The 18,580-nt window shown below is 40.4% G+C and overlaps 1 long non-coding RNA gene across 2 annotated transcripts in view; it reads right to left on the bottom strand.

Moving 5' to 3' along the window:
- Nucleotides 1-4,370, bottom strand: part of LOC135966455 (uncharacterized) — a 40,555-nt gene extending 36,185 nt beyond the window's left edge. For both annotated transcript variants that reach the window (XR_010579775.1, XR_010579774.1), the window contains exon 1: nt 4,261-4,370. This is a non-coding gene — a long non-coding RNA (uncharacterized lncRNA). The remainder of the gene's footprint in view (nt 1-4,260) is intronic.
- Between the last annotated feature and the right edge of the window lie 14,210 nt (nt 4,371-18,580).

Genomic DNA, 18,580 nt, shown 5'->3' with positions numbered 1-18,580 from the left:
AACCTAACATATTCTGAATTTATGGACTTTTGCACTACAGGTGATTTTCTTTTTCATTTTCGTTTTCTCTTTCTTTTTCTCTCTTCTTTCTTTTTCTTCTTTCTTTCTTTTTTTCTTTCTTTTCTTTCTCTTTCTTTCTTTCTTTTTCTTTTTTCTTTTGGCGTAGTTTTGCTCTTGTCATCCAGGCTGGAGTGCAATGGCGCAATTTCAGCTCACTGCCACCTCCGCAGAGGTGAAGCAAGCTTTTCTCCTGCCTCATCCTCCAGAGTAGCTGGGATTACAGGTGCCCACCACTATGTTTGACAAATTTTTGTATTTTTAGTAGAGATGGGGCTTCACCATGCTATTCAGGCTGGTCTCAAACTCCTGGCCTCAGGTGATCCACCCACCTAAGCCTCCCAAAGTGCTGGGATTACAGGTGTGAGCCCCTGTGCCTGGCCCAGGTGATTTTTAAATACTATTACTGCTTTTTTGTTTGTTTGTGTCAGTTAATGTGTTTTTAAATGTAGGGTAGAACCAAATAGAAATAGGAATATTTTTGAAAAAAAAAATCTCTCTTTACTGTTAACCTACCAAATTTGCAATAAGTATCCACCATTTGCCTGGGAAGAGAGGGAAAAATTACAAAGGCAGAGAAACATCTAATTTACCATCAACCTTTAGAGAGAACGCATTTAGATTGCTACAAAAACAATTTAGATTAAATTATATTAGATACAACAATCACTGAGGATTGACCTTTTAAGAAATCTGGTAAGTGTGCTTCTCTAAAACACCAGAATTTTCACTCTGACTGCTAGCCAAAATTTAGCTTTGTAATTCCTTTGTCTAAATGTTTCTAACCTCTGCGTTACACACACACTTACGCATACGCGTTCCAGGAAACCAGAACAGAGATTGGAGAGGAGATACTTAAATGTGGGAAGATGTCTTTTGGAGCCCTCAATTGTCAGTTGAAAACATTCTACTGTACCCCCATGGAGGCCTGGAAAGTTGGAGCATTCATGACTTGGAATTTGATAGAACAGATGTTGTGGTAGGCAGGATAATTACCCCCACCCCTAAAGTTTTCCACGTCCTAATCCTTGGAACCTGTAAATATGTTCGGTTACATGGCAAAGGAAAATTAAAGTTGCAAATGAAATTAGAGTTGCTAATCAGCTGACCTTAGAGAGGGAGATCATCCTAGATTATCCAGGTAGGTCCAATGGAATCACAAGTGTTCTTAAATGTAGAAGAGGGAGGCAGAGGGGCCAGAGTCAGACAAGGAGGTATAGTAAAAAAGTGAGGTCAGAGTAATGCAATGTGCAAGGTACTAAACCCTCATTGCTCATCTTGAAGATAGAGGGAAGGGACCATGAGCCAAAGAGTAAAGGCAGCCTCTAGAAGCTAGAAAATGTAGAAAACAGATGCTCCACCAAAGGCTCTGGAAAGGAACGCAGTCCTGCAGATGCACTGATTTTAGCCCAGTGAGAGCTATGTCAGACTTGTGACAAACAAAATGGCAAGATAACAAATTTACACTAAATCATTAAGTTTGTGCTAACTTGTTATGGCAGCAATGGGAAACTAAAATGAATAGACTGGGGTGCTGTTGGAACACATGTCTACAAATGTCGAAGTGACTTTGGAACTGGGCAGCAGGAAGATTCTGGAAGAATTTTGAGGAGGATGATAGAAAAATGCGTGGATTGCCTTAAACACACTAAATATGAGTCTGTATGTTCATGACTCTGCTAGTGAGGGTGTGGAAGGAAGAGAGGCACATGTTACTGAAAACTGGAAGAAATGGGATTCTTGTATAGTGGTAAAAAACTTATCAGGATTATGTCCTACAGGTGTGTGGAAAGCAGAATTTATAAAAGATAAAATTGGACATTTGGCTGAGGAAATTCTAAATAGTGCATTAAAGGTGTGGCCTGGTGACTTCTGCAGCCTCCAGTAAAATGCAAGAGGACCCCAGTGTATGTTGTTCTCCTCCCTGTGTCCGTATGTTCTCATTGTTCAGCTCCCACTTATAAGTGAGAACATATGGTCCTGCATTAGTTTACTGAGGATAATAGCTTCCAGCTCCATCCATGTCCCTGCAAAGGACATGATTTCATTCCTTTTTATGCATAGTATTCCATGGTATATATGTACCACATTTTCTTTATCCAGTCTATCATTGGTGGGCATTTGGGTTGTTGAGGGGTTAGGTGGGGGGAAGGAGAGCATTAGGAAAAATAGCTAATGCATGCTGGGCTTAATACCTAGGTGATGGGTTGATAGGCGCAGCAAACCATCATGGCACACATTTACCTATGTAACAAACCTGCACATCCTGCACATGTACCCCAGAACTTAAAATAAAAATTTTTTAAAAAGTAAGAAGAAAAAAGTACACTGTTAAACTGAGAAACCAGGATTGATGTTCATGAAATTCTCAGCCTATTCATATTGCAAAATGTCAGAATGTTCAGTTACAAAAAAGCTATTTGAAGAGATTAAATGTATGACTTACTTATCTCCTCAGGCATCTCAGAAGAAGTTAAAAACAGAGATGGGATTATCTAGGAAAGATCTGTAGAGAAGCCTCTCATCTAATGAAGTGAATCTCTGTGATATACACAGGAAGCCCACAAGTTTCTTAAAGATTTTCTACCAGTAGCAACACAGCTTAGTCTTAAAAATACAGACAGTATATAAAATAAAAGTGGATGGTCGAGAGAGAAGGAAGAAGCAATTCAATAGCCTGACAACAAAGAAGCCAGAAACACTGGAGCAGATGTTAGTTTAAAGTAGAATTCACCCAGAAAAGTCCTTTTATTTCTTCCTGCAAGAATTGAAAGAATTAAAGACTCTTGCAAGTAGAAAATACTAGTAGGTTATATGAGTTCAGACCTATTCACAAAAATTTAAGACACTGGTGGGGACAAAATAAAAAAGTGAGTTTATAAATGTTTGGATGATTATATATTGATGCTATTTAATATAATAGCAGTTATGTAACAATTCCTTTGGTAAGGTGTATATAAAAGCTTTTAGTTTGACTAGTATTACAACACTTTTTGTTAAAACAGACCATCCGAAGATGGGACTCCTCTGTAATAAGTTCAATACATGACAAACTAAAGTGACAAAAATATATACAGGTTGACCAAAGTTGTGATGACTTTATATTGCTAAATCCTTCAATTAAGAGAGAGACAGTCTTGATTTAAAAGAACAGTGGAGGGCAATTCTTTCAAATAGCTCTGCTTATTTAACCTCTGCTGCTTTACTTCTTAAATTCCTAATATAAAAACAGCTAACATTTGTGAAGGATTTATTATATTCCAGGTTCCATGCCTTATGCCACTTAAATACATAATTTCAGACATTTCCACAGACACCATAAGGGAGGTATCTTTACCATCCCTACTTCTCAGATGAGGAGATTGAAGCACAAAGAATTGAACTAATTTGCCCAAGTAGTAGGTTGAAAATTAGGGATTTAGATTCAGCTCTACAGGACTCTGGAAACACAGCTGTTAGTCACAACATTATCCCTTTTAAGTATCTGAAAATTAACAACTCATATTCAAAGCTCTCTGATAAAATTGAAGAGGAGAGTGCCATTCTAAAGCATGGGTTCTTCAATATAGTAAATAGGTATAGTATCTTCATTATAATCCTCCTGCCTGAGTTTAGGGAGATAAAACGGAATGCAATAGAAAATACCCTCTCTATGTTGAGATAATTGCCCATACACCTCCAGAAAGAAATAGCTGTCATCACTAATATTGATTACACACATATTATGACCCTAATACTGGGCCAAGTGCCTTCCATACTTTTTCTTGTTTAATCCTCACACTTGAGAGAGCCTGTTTTGCAAGACGAAGAAACTGAGGCACAGAACGCTAACCAGTTGGCTTGAGGCCCCACAGCTAGTGACTGGTTCTGAGCCAAAGCTCTAGAGTCATCCTGAGACCACTGTGATTTCCAGCTTAGGTGTAACTATTTCTTTCTTTTCTTTTTTCTTTTTTCTTTTTTTGCATAGGAAAAAATATGCCAAGTTAAATAACCTATTTATTTTGGGTTCTATTTAAACAAATGTTGGGTGGGATTTGGGAGGGAAAAAAATGTTGTTGCACAGCATGGAGAAGGCATGAATGCTTTATGCCTGAAATATCCTCTGGCAGCTCAAGACAAGTTCTAGATTGTTCCTGATGGGCTATTGCCTCATACTATCCCAGTGTTGAATACACCATTCACATTGTTGAATGTTTTCCTCACCTCATTTGTCTGAACCACCTGAAAATCCGGGACAGTTTTCCCCTCATCCATTTCCAACACATTAGTATTGCTGTCTCCCCAATCTGCTATCTCAAACTGCAGCTGGCGCCTCGGGTCTGTGTGGGCCCCTGAGTCATAAAGAGTGGGTACTTAGCAACTAGATCTGATAAGCACAGGATGTTCTATCTTTAATGGATGATTTACAGTTTGAGTTTGGCCTTCTGTTTCATTCGTTAACATTTTAGACTGTAAACTGATCTAAAAACAGTTTAGATTGAGGAATAGACAGGAAATCATCTCTAATCAAGGTCTAACTGACAAATATTGTGGTCTGAAATTTACCCTAACATTTTAGTATGTTTTATTTCCCCTTTTTAGCACTGATAGTAACTTTAGCTGTATAATAACAAATTTTAGAGGTTGACTCAACATTTCCCTGGTCTAATTTTCTTCTTCATGTTAGGGAAAAAAGAAATGAGTAGTTGCTAAGAAATACTAATAGCTACCAACTGGTTTCCTGACATTTGAGCAAGCTTAGAAACCTATCAATAGTACATTATGAATTAAAGCCAGTTCAGATAATTTCACAGCCACATCAATCATTGAATATTATCGATAAACTACAAAGGGAAAAAGACTGATAATATTGTATGGTATCCCTCCCAGTCTCCCACCTGAAGAATCAGAATTTTCATTAGCTTAAATGCTGCTGATATGCACCCATGAGACCAGATACCCTGAGAAAATGTCAATATTCATCAAAAGTAGCCTGTTAAAAAAGATGATATCTCATAACCCATAGACCAATTGGACAACTTCCTATATAGCATAATATAAATGATTCCATAAGGAAGATTCTTGTCCTAAATTTCTTTTCTGCTACTTTGACCACAAAGTATGTGGTTCTCACATTCCATATTCCTTTGATATAGAAGGTATTTGTTGAAATGGAAATATCTGACAGGGGTAATACCTGAGGTCATGTAAGCATGAATACCTTGGAAGAGCAGTTTTTCAAGGGAAAGAGATCCAAGACTGCTAAGAGAATCAGGAGAGGCAACACAAAGGAAAGCGGGTATGGAGGGGGAGACAGAGATTAACCTGAGATCAATCGGCAAGTTGGGGCATGGTGAAGAACTGAGTCAGGGTAGGAAATAGGACACAGGGGCAACGGAGAAAGAGAGAGGCAGAAGCCAAGGTTTTGGAAGAGACATAAGAGAAGCTGGCAACTTCGACAGAATCTATACAAATACTGTGGACAAGTTGGCAATATGTATCAAGAAGTTAAACTTTTTAATGCCTTTGGTGTAGTAATTCTATTTTAAAAATGGATTCTAACAAAATAACTCTACAGAACATTCACACCACTACATGGATAATATCAAAAACTTGGCAGCCACCAAGCTATCCAATCACAGGTTAATCATTGAGTAAACTGTGTCTATCTTCTTAATTAAATCCTATAAATACTTTGAAAATGATGTTTCAAAGAATATATAACAAAAATGTTTATGATACAAGGTTGAGTTAAAGAAGCAAAACATAAAACTGAATACATAAAGTAATTGTTATTACAAAAATGCATGAACATGTTGACTGGGGGCAAGTCAGACTGTTTTAAGTAAGTGTGTTTTGGTGATGGAGGTTATAGGAAATTAACCCCTTCTCCACTCCGTCTATTATTTCTTTGGACAGTATATTTCCAAATGCTCTTTAATAAGCCAATACTGTTTTTGTAATGAGAATTATTTCTTGAGTAGCAACATCACTGTGATCCCAAGGCTAAATCCCAATGCTAGCTAGGTATGCATTATTTTCTCTGAAAGTTTTGGGTTTAATCAAAGGCCCGCAGTCCTAGAGAGAAGAGGGATCTCTTGGATTAAGGATATAGGATTAACTCTTCTCCCCTAGTAGAGTCTCTAAATAAGAATAAAAAATTTATTACCAACATAGGAAAAAAGAACACATTGGGCACGTTATTATCAGATCAATTTAGTTGTGTTCTGTCAGATGAAAACTAAAAATGTAGATAAGTTTTGGTGGGAATTGCAATGTCTTTAAAATAATTATTCAAAGTTTGCCAAAAATTTCTCCAGAAAGGTAGGCCCTGTTCTAAGGGTGATGTGGGGACACTTGAGTCATCTGTCATCTTAAAAGCCCAATCCTGGCTGATCTTGGTAGTAAGCAGATGAGCGGTTATTGTTACCATAATTGGATTTTGTTAGGACGGGAGACAGAAATAGAGATGAATCTATTTTCTTCTCTTAGAGATTTGACATTTTAAAATATATCCCTGCCAGTGGAGAATTTGGTGAAGGCTGCTCTTTTATAGTGGAAATCTTAAAGAAAAACATGTTGCGTGATGATTCATGTGAGGGTGCCAGCCTATTTAAATGAGGACAAGGTATTATTTTAATGCTGAAAGGAGCCTAGGAGTATCTGACACTTCAGAGGAAAAGCATTTGCATTTGTAAATTAAGTTGATTGAACCATCATTGAAATGGAAGGCAGCATAGAGAGAGTGTGGCCAACTTTGGAATTAAACAAAGCTGGGTTTGAATCCTTTATCCAATGCATATTATCTGTATGGAAACAAATCCAAATATATTGCACCTCTTTGAGCCTAAATTTGTTTATGGAAAGTAAATGACAATAACGAAAATAAAAATGACCAGGCACTATGTCAAACACTTTATATTACCTCATTTAATTCTTACATTGAATCCAAGAGGAAAGTACCATTAGGAAGAAATAAAACCACGTATGTATATAAAACATCTGGCACATTCGATAGCACATACAGATGGGCACATTAAGTTTAACCCGTTTCCCTTAACAATAAGATTCACAATGCTGGACCACAACCTGCTAAATCATCAATAGTGAGTGGTTAGTCAGAGTGCATAGCTTTGGACATACATGGATAATTTTGGCTTACTAAAAGCAGATCCTGAATCAAGGATTTCAGTGCAAGCTTATTTGAGGAGTGGAGAAGTGAGAGAGGGAAAGGAGGAAAATCAATAGAGGGTGACTTGATAAGTGGGTCACTGCTTTGGACATTTGGGGTTCAGTACTACTGGGGATCTTCTACGAGACTGTGTAGAAAATAACTCAAAATTTACTTCCAGGAGGCAACAGAGCTAGAAAACTTGTCACTGCTTGAGGGGCACCCCTGGGGCATTAATTTCTCTTGCTTCTGCCTACCCTGTGTTCATTTTGGCCGAGCAAGATCCTATACCCAGAAAGGAACCTATCTGGTAACCTATGAGGTGAGCAGAGGGGACGCTGACAGCTTCTGCTGTCACTAGGCAACACCTTTAGTAACAACAGAATGTCAAATTTACTCTGGAAAGAAAGGGTCACCAAATTGCGCTAATTGCACACTTCCTTCATTTGAGAAGCTCCTGTTCCTGAACATTTGTGCCTTGCCTAGACTCAGCAGAAATCACACCACGTCTTTGCATATACATGAGCCACAGACACACAAAGAGACCATTTAACAGATATTTGAGCTGTTCAAACAAACAAATAAAACCTGTTGCTACTTGTCCCCAGCCATGCACTCCAGCCAAGGACACAGCTGTGACGTATTAGGCAAGGTTGTTACCAAGAAGGGAACATCAGTAGAGAGATGGTGGAAGGTCAGGAGAAAGGAATTTACAGTGTAGGACCCCAAAAGCAAATGGAACTTGGGGACCCGGAAGAACTCAGAGCAGACCATCCTGCAATAGCATAACCAGCGAGTGACAAATTCACTTTCCAAGTCATGCAATGGCCTAGAGGCAGTAAGTGTTTGGAACTAGGCAGGTGAACATGCTGAAAACGATGGCTCTTGAAATCTGACAAACCCTGTGCTATGTCTCAAGGTGATTTGCCAGGACTTACCCCAGCAAGCTGTTCACACATGATACCCACTGTGCTGGTCTTCCAGCAAACTGGGCAAAGTTCAGGCCAGTGTGGGGGATTGAGAAGGAGTTATTAGGGCAACTGAGGGAGAGACATAGGTCCTGGAGAGCAAGGATGGAGATGGGAGGGATTCGGCAGTCCAATTCATTCAACAAGTCTCCAAAAAATGAAGAAATCATTGGCTCTGCTTTTCTAGGAGCTCATGTTCTAGGAGGGGAGAGGGATGTACAAGTCAACAATTCAAATATCTTCTGGTAAATGCAGAATACAGCCATGATACAGGTTAAAAGGGAGGATGCTTTGGGATGACAGAGGAAGCACAGTTACTTAGAGTCAAGGGAGGTCAGAGAAGACACCCTGTATTTGCTAATGCCTTTTGGAGTTTGGAAGGCGATTCAGCATGAATATTTAGTTTGGGTATGTGGGATGGATGGGTCAACCTGGAAACAGAAAGGGTATCAAATGTAAGCTGTTATATCAAATATTGTTTCCCTATAGAGAAAGAGAAAACAAGGGCAGGGAAAACGGGGCACCAGCTCACTGGCAAGCAGAGTTAAATAAGCCAACATGTAGTACCACATCCTATGGATGCATATTTACTCTTTAATAATAAAATTTCTTTATCCTATGCCTGGTAGTATGTTTCAAAAAATTTTTGGACATTTTCTAAGAAAAGAAGGAGTTGGTTTCATTCATTATTGATTTTTTTCATCTTTAATGTATTTGCATGAGCTTCAAAGCTTTGGAGCTACTGGCATAGCACCCCTTTGTGACCTGACCTAGGGATATTGTCTCAAGAAGGGAAGGAAGGTTTGAGAGGGACATTTGAGAGAAACATTCCTCCTTATCTTGAGAAAGCCTGATGTGTGTGTGTATGTGTGTGTGTGCACGTGTGTGTGTGTGTGTGTGTGTGTTTGCATGTGGCAGCTGGGGAGATGTCCTATTCATCTCTCTTTCATTGAAAACCTTGTCTTCTCTCTAAAGGGCACTCAGAACACTTGCCTTTGTTCAGCCAAGCCCATTTTCCCTTATCAGAGAGATATAAGGGAAGGTCTTAGCTGTACGCAGGAGGGACACTTTGGCACTCATTTCTATAAACTGCATCGTGTAATTGGTATTGGAAGTGCATTCCACTCAGCTGGCTGCGGTATCGGGACTTGGTTTCTTGGACAATGATCACACACATCCAACGTCAGGAGACCGGAGAACCGCCTGGCTACAACTTGAGTGCAATCTGGTGCTATCACCCATGGCCCGGAACAAACACAACTATGCCTAATGCCCCTTGGATTCTGGGTGGAGGTGTGAAACGTCCTCCTGCCAGTCTCTCCTTGGCCCTGGGAGACAGAACAGCCTGGGGATCTATAATTGGCCATTAGAAAGAGCTGAGAAGAGGCTAGAATAGAGAGATGGCTGACAATATTAACTAAAGGATAAGAATAAAACCAATTTGATGAGCTTCATTCTAAGGTAATTCTTCCCGAGTCAATCTAGACATGTATTTGGTGATACTTTATTATTAGACACGGTGTTTTAGGATGTCCTAAATATGGATTTGGATAAAACAATGCTTGTAAACGTTGAATTGTTTTGCATTTGTTTTAATATATTAAATACACAAAAAATCAATAATGAGTGAAGCCAACTCTTTCCTTCTTTGGAAAATGTTCAAAAAAATTGGAAGCATACTATTAGTGACCAGAATAAAGGAATTCTATTTTTAAAACAGTGGAATATATGTAAACAGGCACTAAGAAAGCCTAGAGAAATATCTGAACCCAGCTGAACTCACTTGGAGACCCCAAGTGAGTAACGAAGGAGGCCAAAATTAAGTAGATTAGTGGATGAACACTTCTAAACTGTGTTTCTCAAATTTAGTGTGCATATGAACAACCGGGCGTCTTGTTAAATGTATTGCTGGTTCAGTAGCTCTTAGGTAGGGTACAAGAATCTGCATGTCTAACATGGTCAGTTTCTTTTTCTGTTTTTTTGTTTTGTTTTGTTTTGTTTTTTAGATAGAATCTCTCTCTCTTGCCAAAACTGGAGTGCAATGGTGTGATCTCGGCTCATTGCAACCTTCACCTCCCGGGTTCAAGCAGTTTTCCCACCTCAGCCTCCTGAGTAGCAGGGGTTACAGGCACCCATGATCATGCCCAGCTATTTTTTTTTTTTTTCTGTAGTTTTGTAGAGACGAGATTTCACCATGTAGGCCAGGCTGGTCTTGAACTCCTGACCTCAGGTGATTCGCCTGCTTTGGCCTTCCAAAATACTGGGATCACAGGCATGAGCCACCACGCCCTGCCAACATAGTCAATTTCCAATAGGCAGATGCTTACTGTTTGGGCAGTTACATTTCAAGTAGCAAGGGTCTAAAGTGATAACTGGTTTATGACTCTACATCATGGGCCTCCAGTTACTGTGCCACTCTAAAAATATGACTTTCTGCATATTTGTCTGTTAGAGATAAAGAACTTTGACACCATTTTACCATGAAGAGTCTCTGCAAACAGAAAATCAATAGTAGAAAGTAAATCTATAAGATCTGTGACTGATCCAAGTTTTACACTTACTAACTGTGTGACCCTGAATGAGTTATTCAGTTATTCAGTCCTTGACACTCAGTTTCCTCAGTTGTAAAATGCATAGAACAATCTCTGTATTGCTATATCCAGGGGTAGTTTCTAAGATCAAATGGCATGGCTAACATTAACTGAGTGCTTAGGATTTGTCAAAAACTGTGATAAACCCTTTAAATGTATTACCTCATTTAATATTTGTAACAATTCAACAAAGTAAGAACTATTATTATCATATCCCCATAACCCCAAGGGTATGTGGGGCTTCTGGAAAATATTTCCAATTTGGTTTAAAGCTGTATTACAAAGTTCATGAAGAATGTGAAGAATATAGTTGAAGATTTAGAATTAGGAGCGGAGAATAGGAACATACGTATCGTCTATTCCCCAGTCGGACAATGTGAAGGTTCTTTGTAGTGTTCAGGCAGGTCCAGGAATCAAAGGAATCTCTTCATGTCCTTTGTTATCAAATGTACTACTCTTGGCAACTTAATATCTCCCACCACAGGAAAAAAAATAGCAATGTCATGTGCATTGGTTTTCCAAGCTACATAAAAATTACTTCAAAGTGGCTTAAAACAACACCCATGTATTAGCTCACAGTTCTCTAGGGCAGAAGTCTAGACAAGGCATAGCTGGGTTCCCTGCCTGGGTCTCACAGACTGCAATCAGGATGTTGACTGTGGTATAAAAGGTTAGGGCAAAAGTAATTGCGGTTCTTTCCATCACTTTCAATGGTTTTTGCCACTACTTTCAATGGCAAAAACCGCAATTACTTTTGCACCAACCTAATTATGTTAGTCCATTTTCATGCTGCTGATAAAGACATATCCGAGGCTGGGTCATTTATAAAGAAAAGGAGGTTTAATGGACTCACGATTCCACGTGGCTGGGGAGGTCTCACAATCATGGCAGAAGGTGAAAGGCACACATGGCAACAGGCAAGAGAGAACTTGCGTAGGGGAACTCCTCCTTGCGAAACCATCAGATCTTGTGAGATTTATTCACTATCAAGAGAACAGCATGGGAAACACCTGCCCCCATGATTCAATTACCTTGCACCGGGTCACTCCCACAGCATGTGGGAATTAAGGGAGCTACAATTCAAGACGAGATTTGGTTGGGAAAACAACTGAACAGTATCACTAATATCAGACAATGTGAGGGTTCTTTCTGGAGGTTATGGGACAGACCTGCTTCCAAGAACCTTCAAGTTGTTATGAGGATCACTCCAAAACAGTATTTTTTTGTGGCTGCCGGACTGAGGTCCTCATTTCGATGCTGGCTGTCACACAGGGGTTGCTCATAGCTCCTAGAGGCCACCCATTTATTGCTATATCACTCCTTTCCATAAGCTGTCTTGTACTTCAGATTTCTTTTGTTAGGAAGAACTCAGACTTTTAAGGACTCATCTGATGAGATCTAGTCCACTCAAGATAATCTCTCTCTCTTAAAGTCAAACGTGTCATGTAATATCACCTAATCACAGGGGTAAAATAGATCATTTCCACAGTCTCAGTGCACATCCAGGAACAGGAATCTTGCGGGGGCCGTCTCAGAATTCTGCCTCCAACACCATAGCTCTTTGGAACCATTTATATTAAAACAATAGAGACCTTCTTACCACTATACTTTCCTAATGTCATTTATTTAATGCTGATTATATAATCATTTATAACCATGCATCATCCATGTGCTACCCAAGAATAGTTATTTCCAGTAGCTCTCTAAAAGCTTATCATTCTTTGTTGATGATTGCAAATACAAGTCTTACTCAGAATATGCAGAAAAATCATGTGAATAATAATTCATTTTCTGGTTATGTTCATTTAACACTCAGAGATTTTTAGCATAAATGTACAAAACACATTTTCCAACTCTATCTCCTCTTGAAATCTTTAGGTTGTAATCAATGCATCCCTAGACTGTGAACTCTTTTTTTTTTTTTTTTTTTTTTTTGAGATGGAGTCTTGCTCTGTCACCCAGGCTGGAGTGCAGTGCCGCGATCTTGGCTCCCTGCAACCTCTGCCTCCTGGGTTCCAGCAATTCTCCTGCCTCAGCCCCATGCCCAGTTAATTTCTTTTTCTTTTTCTTTTTTCTTTTTTTTTTGTATTTTTAGTAGAGATGGAGTTTCACCATGTTAGCCAGGCTGGTTTCAAACTCCTGACCTGAAGTGATCCACCCACCTTGGCCTCCCAAAGTGCTGGGATTACAGGCGTGAGCCACCGTGCCCAGCCAAACTCTTTCAATGTTGACTGCATCTCTGCCATCTCCATATCATGAGGAAGGGAAGAGGATTATGCACAGACTGATAAGAGCAGTCCCATTTGTATTAATGCAAGGAATGGTCAGTCCTCATCTGGAATGACTTAGGACTGGTAGATGTGCATGACACCATTACATTAATTGGAGGAAAGAAAGGACATTGATTGGAAGGACCCACTGGCATTGCAGAGGAATGACCTTACAAAATGAGAGGGCCATGACCATCCCTGGAGGATTTGACATACGGAGTGAAGACTGTAGAGGGGATGGGCTGACTGCTCTGAATGTCATCAATAGGGATACACAGAATAAAAAATGTCTGCCACTAGCACTACCCCCTTGGGTGCTATAGACCAAAGGTGGCATCATGATTAGAATCCAAATGGCAAGAACCAATTAATATGCCCACATACAGAACTTAAAACCAAGGGTTGGCAACAGACCACCCACAGTTTCGAGCCCTTAACTTGTCCTCTGTTGGAGGTCAGGGAGATAGCCCATGAGACTGGTGACCCAGTATCATGGGATCCCATGAAATAAACACTGCTCACGTCAGCAAAAGCAATCTCCATGCCAGGCCATACTTCTGGAAATGGAGGCCCAGATGACCTCATAGGTGAAATTCCTAGAGGTCTGCATTGTATCTGGTCAACCCCATATGCATGGTAGAGGGGTTGAGTGCTCTCTTATGGGGACAAATGGAGCTTCTGGGTTATATGTATCCTGGTCTAGATTTGGGGTCCCCTGCCTGGATAGCACTGCCAGCCCTGGCTAGGTGCAGGTACTGGAAGGATACATAAAAATTTTTAAGGAACCTTTTTCCTCCCTACCCTCTACAAGGCAGTACCCAAGGCAGGGGCTTTACCTGCTTGGATCAAATAGTGGTACTGCTTATTATCATTCTTGTTTTACAGATGAACAGACTGAGATAGGAAGAAATTAAGTAATTTTTCCAAAGTCAAACTGCTAGCAAGTAGCAAGATATACAATCATAGAATCTAGTTCCTGTACTCATAACCAATATACTACATGGTCTCTGAAGTACTGTAGTATATATGAAAGAACTTTGTGAGAATGAAAAATGTTATTTCTCAAATTTTCATAAAATATAGAAGTGCTCCAAAAAATGCATTCTAGTTACAAATGTAAAGAGCTGTGAAGGCTAATTATTACATGATAAAAATACCATGACCCCCCACCAGTGTTTATTAAAAATAAACACGGCAGGAAATATATGGGGAGAAGGATGTAGTAGGAAGAGAGTCCTGGCAGCAAAAACCATGAGCTTTCATGCAAGGCAGCATACTCTGCTTTGTTTATGGCTGAGACCTTGATCAAGAGGACTTAGAAAAAGACTGAAGACTGTGATTTACATGGTCAGAAAAGAGCTACAGAGCAGCTGGATATTGATAGCGTTCTTCTTGTTTTATGAGGGAGACGAAGAATAAGTTAGAGGTTTTTAGAAACAAATCACAAAGGAAACATCCATGGTAGAAATTGGCCTGAACTCAGCAACAGACCAACTGTGTCAATTGATCCAGAGGCAGCTTCATGAAGTGTTAGAGTAGCAGCATCCATTCGCTCCTAACATTAGAAGCCTCATTTTTATACTTAAAAGAGCTACTGATGAAGAAGTTGTGATTCTGACAGTGATGGAGAAACTAAATCTCACATAAATAAAAATGATCAGTCTTTGAAAAAAAAATTTAAAAATGTTTTGAAGGCACTAAAAACATAAATGAAGTTAAAGGGACTATGAGCAGTAAAAGGAAGGAAATCTGTAGAATAAGTACTAAATTTATAACACTTTTCCATAAAGGCTCTTTCCAGTCTACACAATGGGGATGGCTACAATTTATATACAAATCTACAGTCATTTTGACTCGAGGTATCAGAGAACGCTATTTGGGCTGCCAGAAAGGGTGAAATTGAGAAAGATGTCCTGAAAAGGGAGAAACAAAGGGAAAAATCACAAATTTGCACATAAACTTTTCTCAAATATCTGTCTGCTACAAAAACTACATGTGTGCAAAGAAGACGACGAGGAGCACAACAAAAAAAGCAATGATTGGATGACTTCAAAAGCTAAGCAGAAATTTTAGCTGGTGTCCACCACAGGGAGTTTGGAGTTTGAATGCTGACAACGTAGAAGACCTTAAATGTAAAGATTAGGGTTCTAGGATTGGGATTAAGGGGAGCAATAAAATAGATCCTGACACCGTTTGGATCTGTGTCCATGTTGAATTGTAATCCCCAGTGTTTCGGGTGGGGCCTCGTGGGAGGTGATTGGATTATTGGGTTGGATTTCTCTGTTGGTGCTGTTCTTGTGATAGTGAGTGAGTGAGCTACCATAGTAGCTTCATTGCTTATTGTGTTTTACCCTGATTCTCACATCCGACTCTAGCCCTCTCATGTTTTCACAGAACGTGCAACATGGCATCTCCTATTGCCATGAAAGTAAGAGCATGCCAGTTTAAAATCATCATTTTATCCCCAGAGTGAGTGAGCACAGTGTCTGGCTTCTGATAATTATTCAATAAATTATCTCAAAAAAATTAAATGAATGAGTGTTTCACCCTAGATGTGTCTAATCACTGCTCCCATACATCCTATTTTATCTCTATTGCCTAGCCTAAATTCCCTCTACTTCTCTACACCTTATTCATCCTTTATAGCTAGACTTAAGTCTTAACCCCTGTGAGTTTTTCCCAGATGATAATTCTGGACTCTCCCTTCCCTGAACATATATTTAACTTTCAGTGAGATCATTACTCATTACTGAGGTAGGAGGCAGGGCTGGACTACGGAGGTGGGGCTTGGGCACTGGACCAGATTAAAGACTAACTGAAACAAGGAAGAGGCAAAAGCACCTCTTCATAAGACACACCCACCAATGCCATGTCAGTTTGCCATTGCCATGGCAAAACCCAAAATTTATTGCCCCTTTATCATGGTAATGGCCTGATGATCTGGAAGTTACCACCCTTTTTCTAGAAATATCTGCATCATCTGCTCCTTAATTCGCATGTAATTAAAAGTGGGTATAAATGTGACAGCAGAACTGCCTCTGAGCTGCTATTCTGGGCACATTGCCTATGGAGTATCCCTGTTCCACAAGGCTCAGTACTTCTGCTGCTGCTGTACACTGCTGATTCAATAAAAGTTGCTGTTTAACACCACCAGCTCACCCTTGAATTCTTTTTTGGGTGAAGCCAAGAACCCTCTGGGCATAAGCCAGCCTCAATTTGGGGGCTTGCCTACCCTGTGTCATCTGGCAACCACAAAGGGATGAAGACAGCAAGTGAGAGGGAGCAAGACAGCAGAGATAGTGGCCATCAGTGGAGACATGAGACAATGAGACAGCAAAGATGGTGGCAATCAGCAACTAGAGTGAGACAGAGGTGGTGGGACAGTGAGACAGCAAGAGGCGGTGAGACAACAGGATGGTGAGAGAGAGAGAGGGAGACAATGAGACAACAATCAGAAGTGGCACAGCTGTAACGCTGACGAGTTGCTAACACTACAGAGCTGTAACACTAGCCAAAGGCTCTTTGAAGAGCCATCACCTTTCCTAGGGGCAGCAGAGCTGAGTGAAAGGGCAAGGAGCCATCATACTGCCACCTTGTATGAGACCTGTCATTCCTACCAGCAGGCCTGCAGATCTCTGGTCCCCATGCTGGACCCCCACATGGCAGCCAAGCTCCCTCGAGCTGAGAAAACTTGGAGGGACCTTCACCCCAGTCCCACATGGAAGAATGGTCAGCACTCTTTTGGCTCTTGCAGATGGGGTGAGTGTCTCGTCTTCCTCCTAACCCCACAATATGGGGTAGGCTAGGGTATAAAAGCCTCTGGCTAAGTGGTCATTTAATAATCCCTCATTATTTGAGTGCCCTAAAACATGTCCTTGTCACTCCTTTCCATGGTCCTTTGTCCTCTGACGCCGTTTTAGTGGTCCAACAACCAACAACCATTTTATTTTTAGTCTTAAAATGTATGTTATGTTCACAGTCATTTTATTTTATTTTATTTTTGCTTTCACTCCATGGGCAACTGTTTAAGGCAGGACAATTGGTTGTGAGAGGTCCCCTGCTGTGTTGATTCTGGGATGCCAGATTCACGTTGCTCTGTGTCCTCAACCAGTCCTCTGTGGTTCGCTGTTGGCTGTCCCTCAGATGCTCCTGAGTTTTCTGCATTTGGTCAGTCCCAGGTACACCAGGATTTCTGGCATTTGATGTGGGGACCCTCATTGACTAACACTCAGATAGTTTGGGTTGTTGCCATTTGGTATTGTTGGCTGCCCTCCAGATGCTCTAGGGTTTTTGGCACTGGCATTCCTTCTATGATGGTTTGAGTTGGAGGCCCACCCTAGGAGAATCCTGGTCTTGCTCTTTCTTTTTTTCCACCATGAAGTTGTTATTTTCTGTAACAGCATGTTCTTTTTTACTGTCACCTTATTTACTCTTCCTTCTATACTTTGCTTAATACAAATACGTCTTTGGTTATATTTTGTTCCCTGACAAACATTTATAATCCTTATAATCGTTAACACCGTGCTACCTATACTTACACCTTTTCTTTGGGAAGTGGAAATCTAAAAGGGAAAAATAACAGGGGCCCAGTTGCTTTCCCTCTTGCTACATTTAGAAAAACTTCTGTGTCCAGAAAAATCTCTATTAGTCATGGGGACAGTGACAAGCATCTCAGAAAACTCGCTACTACCGTGTCTCTTATGCTATTGGAGCAAATTTTTAAAATTCACCTTAAAGAAAAGGAATTAATTTTCTATTGCATCATTATTTGGGTTCAATACAACTTAGAAAACCAACAGATTTAGCCTAAACATGGTTCTATATGTTATGATGATATTTTGCAATTGAACTTACTTGGTTAAAAAAAAAAAAAAAAAGGAAAAATGGGAGGAGGTCTTTTATGTATAGGCTTTTTATGGTCCTTTACTGACTCACATTACTTCCAGGCACCAGGAAGCTCTGCCTAAGGCAGCAGTCGCCAACCTTTTTGGCACCAGGGACTGGCTTCATGGAAGATAGTTCTTCCATGGACCAGGGCTGGGAGAGGATGGTTTCAGGATAAAACTGTTCCACCTCAGATCATCAGGCATTAGTTACATTCTCATAAGGAGTGCACAATTTAGATCCCTCACACGCTCAGTTTGCAATAGGGTTTGCACTGCTGTGAGAATCTAATGCTATCATTGATCTGACAGGAGGCAGAGCTCAGCCCATAATGCTTGCCTGTTGCTCCTGCCATTCATCTCCTGCTGCGTGGCCTGGTTCCTACAGGCAAAGGGCTGGTACCAGTTCACAGCCTGGGGGTTGGGGACCCCTGGCCTAAGAGATCACCTCCTAACTGCTCCCCCTAGAAGGCCTACTTTTTCCCCAGAGTCTTCTCAGATCCCCAATACTGAGGGGGGCTCCCACCAATTTTCTAATGAAGGATCCCACCCCAAGATTGTCAGGCACACCTCTTCCTTATTCAACTAGCTCCATGTTATACCGCCTCTGTCTGAGAAAGTAAGCCCAACCAGTACCACTGGAAGTGGAACCCCATATCAA

The sequence above is a fragment of the Macaca fascicularis genome, chromosome 12 (genome assembly GCF_037993035.2).
Source record: "Macaca fascicularis isolate 582-1 chromosome 12, T2T-MFA8v1.1".
NCBI lineage: Eukaryota > Metazoa > Chordata > Mammalia > Primates > Cercopithecidae > Macaca > Macaca fascicularis.
The sequence above is the reverse complement of the archived record's forward strand: the minus strand, read 5'-3'. Positions and strand labels throughout refer to the sequence as shown.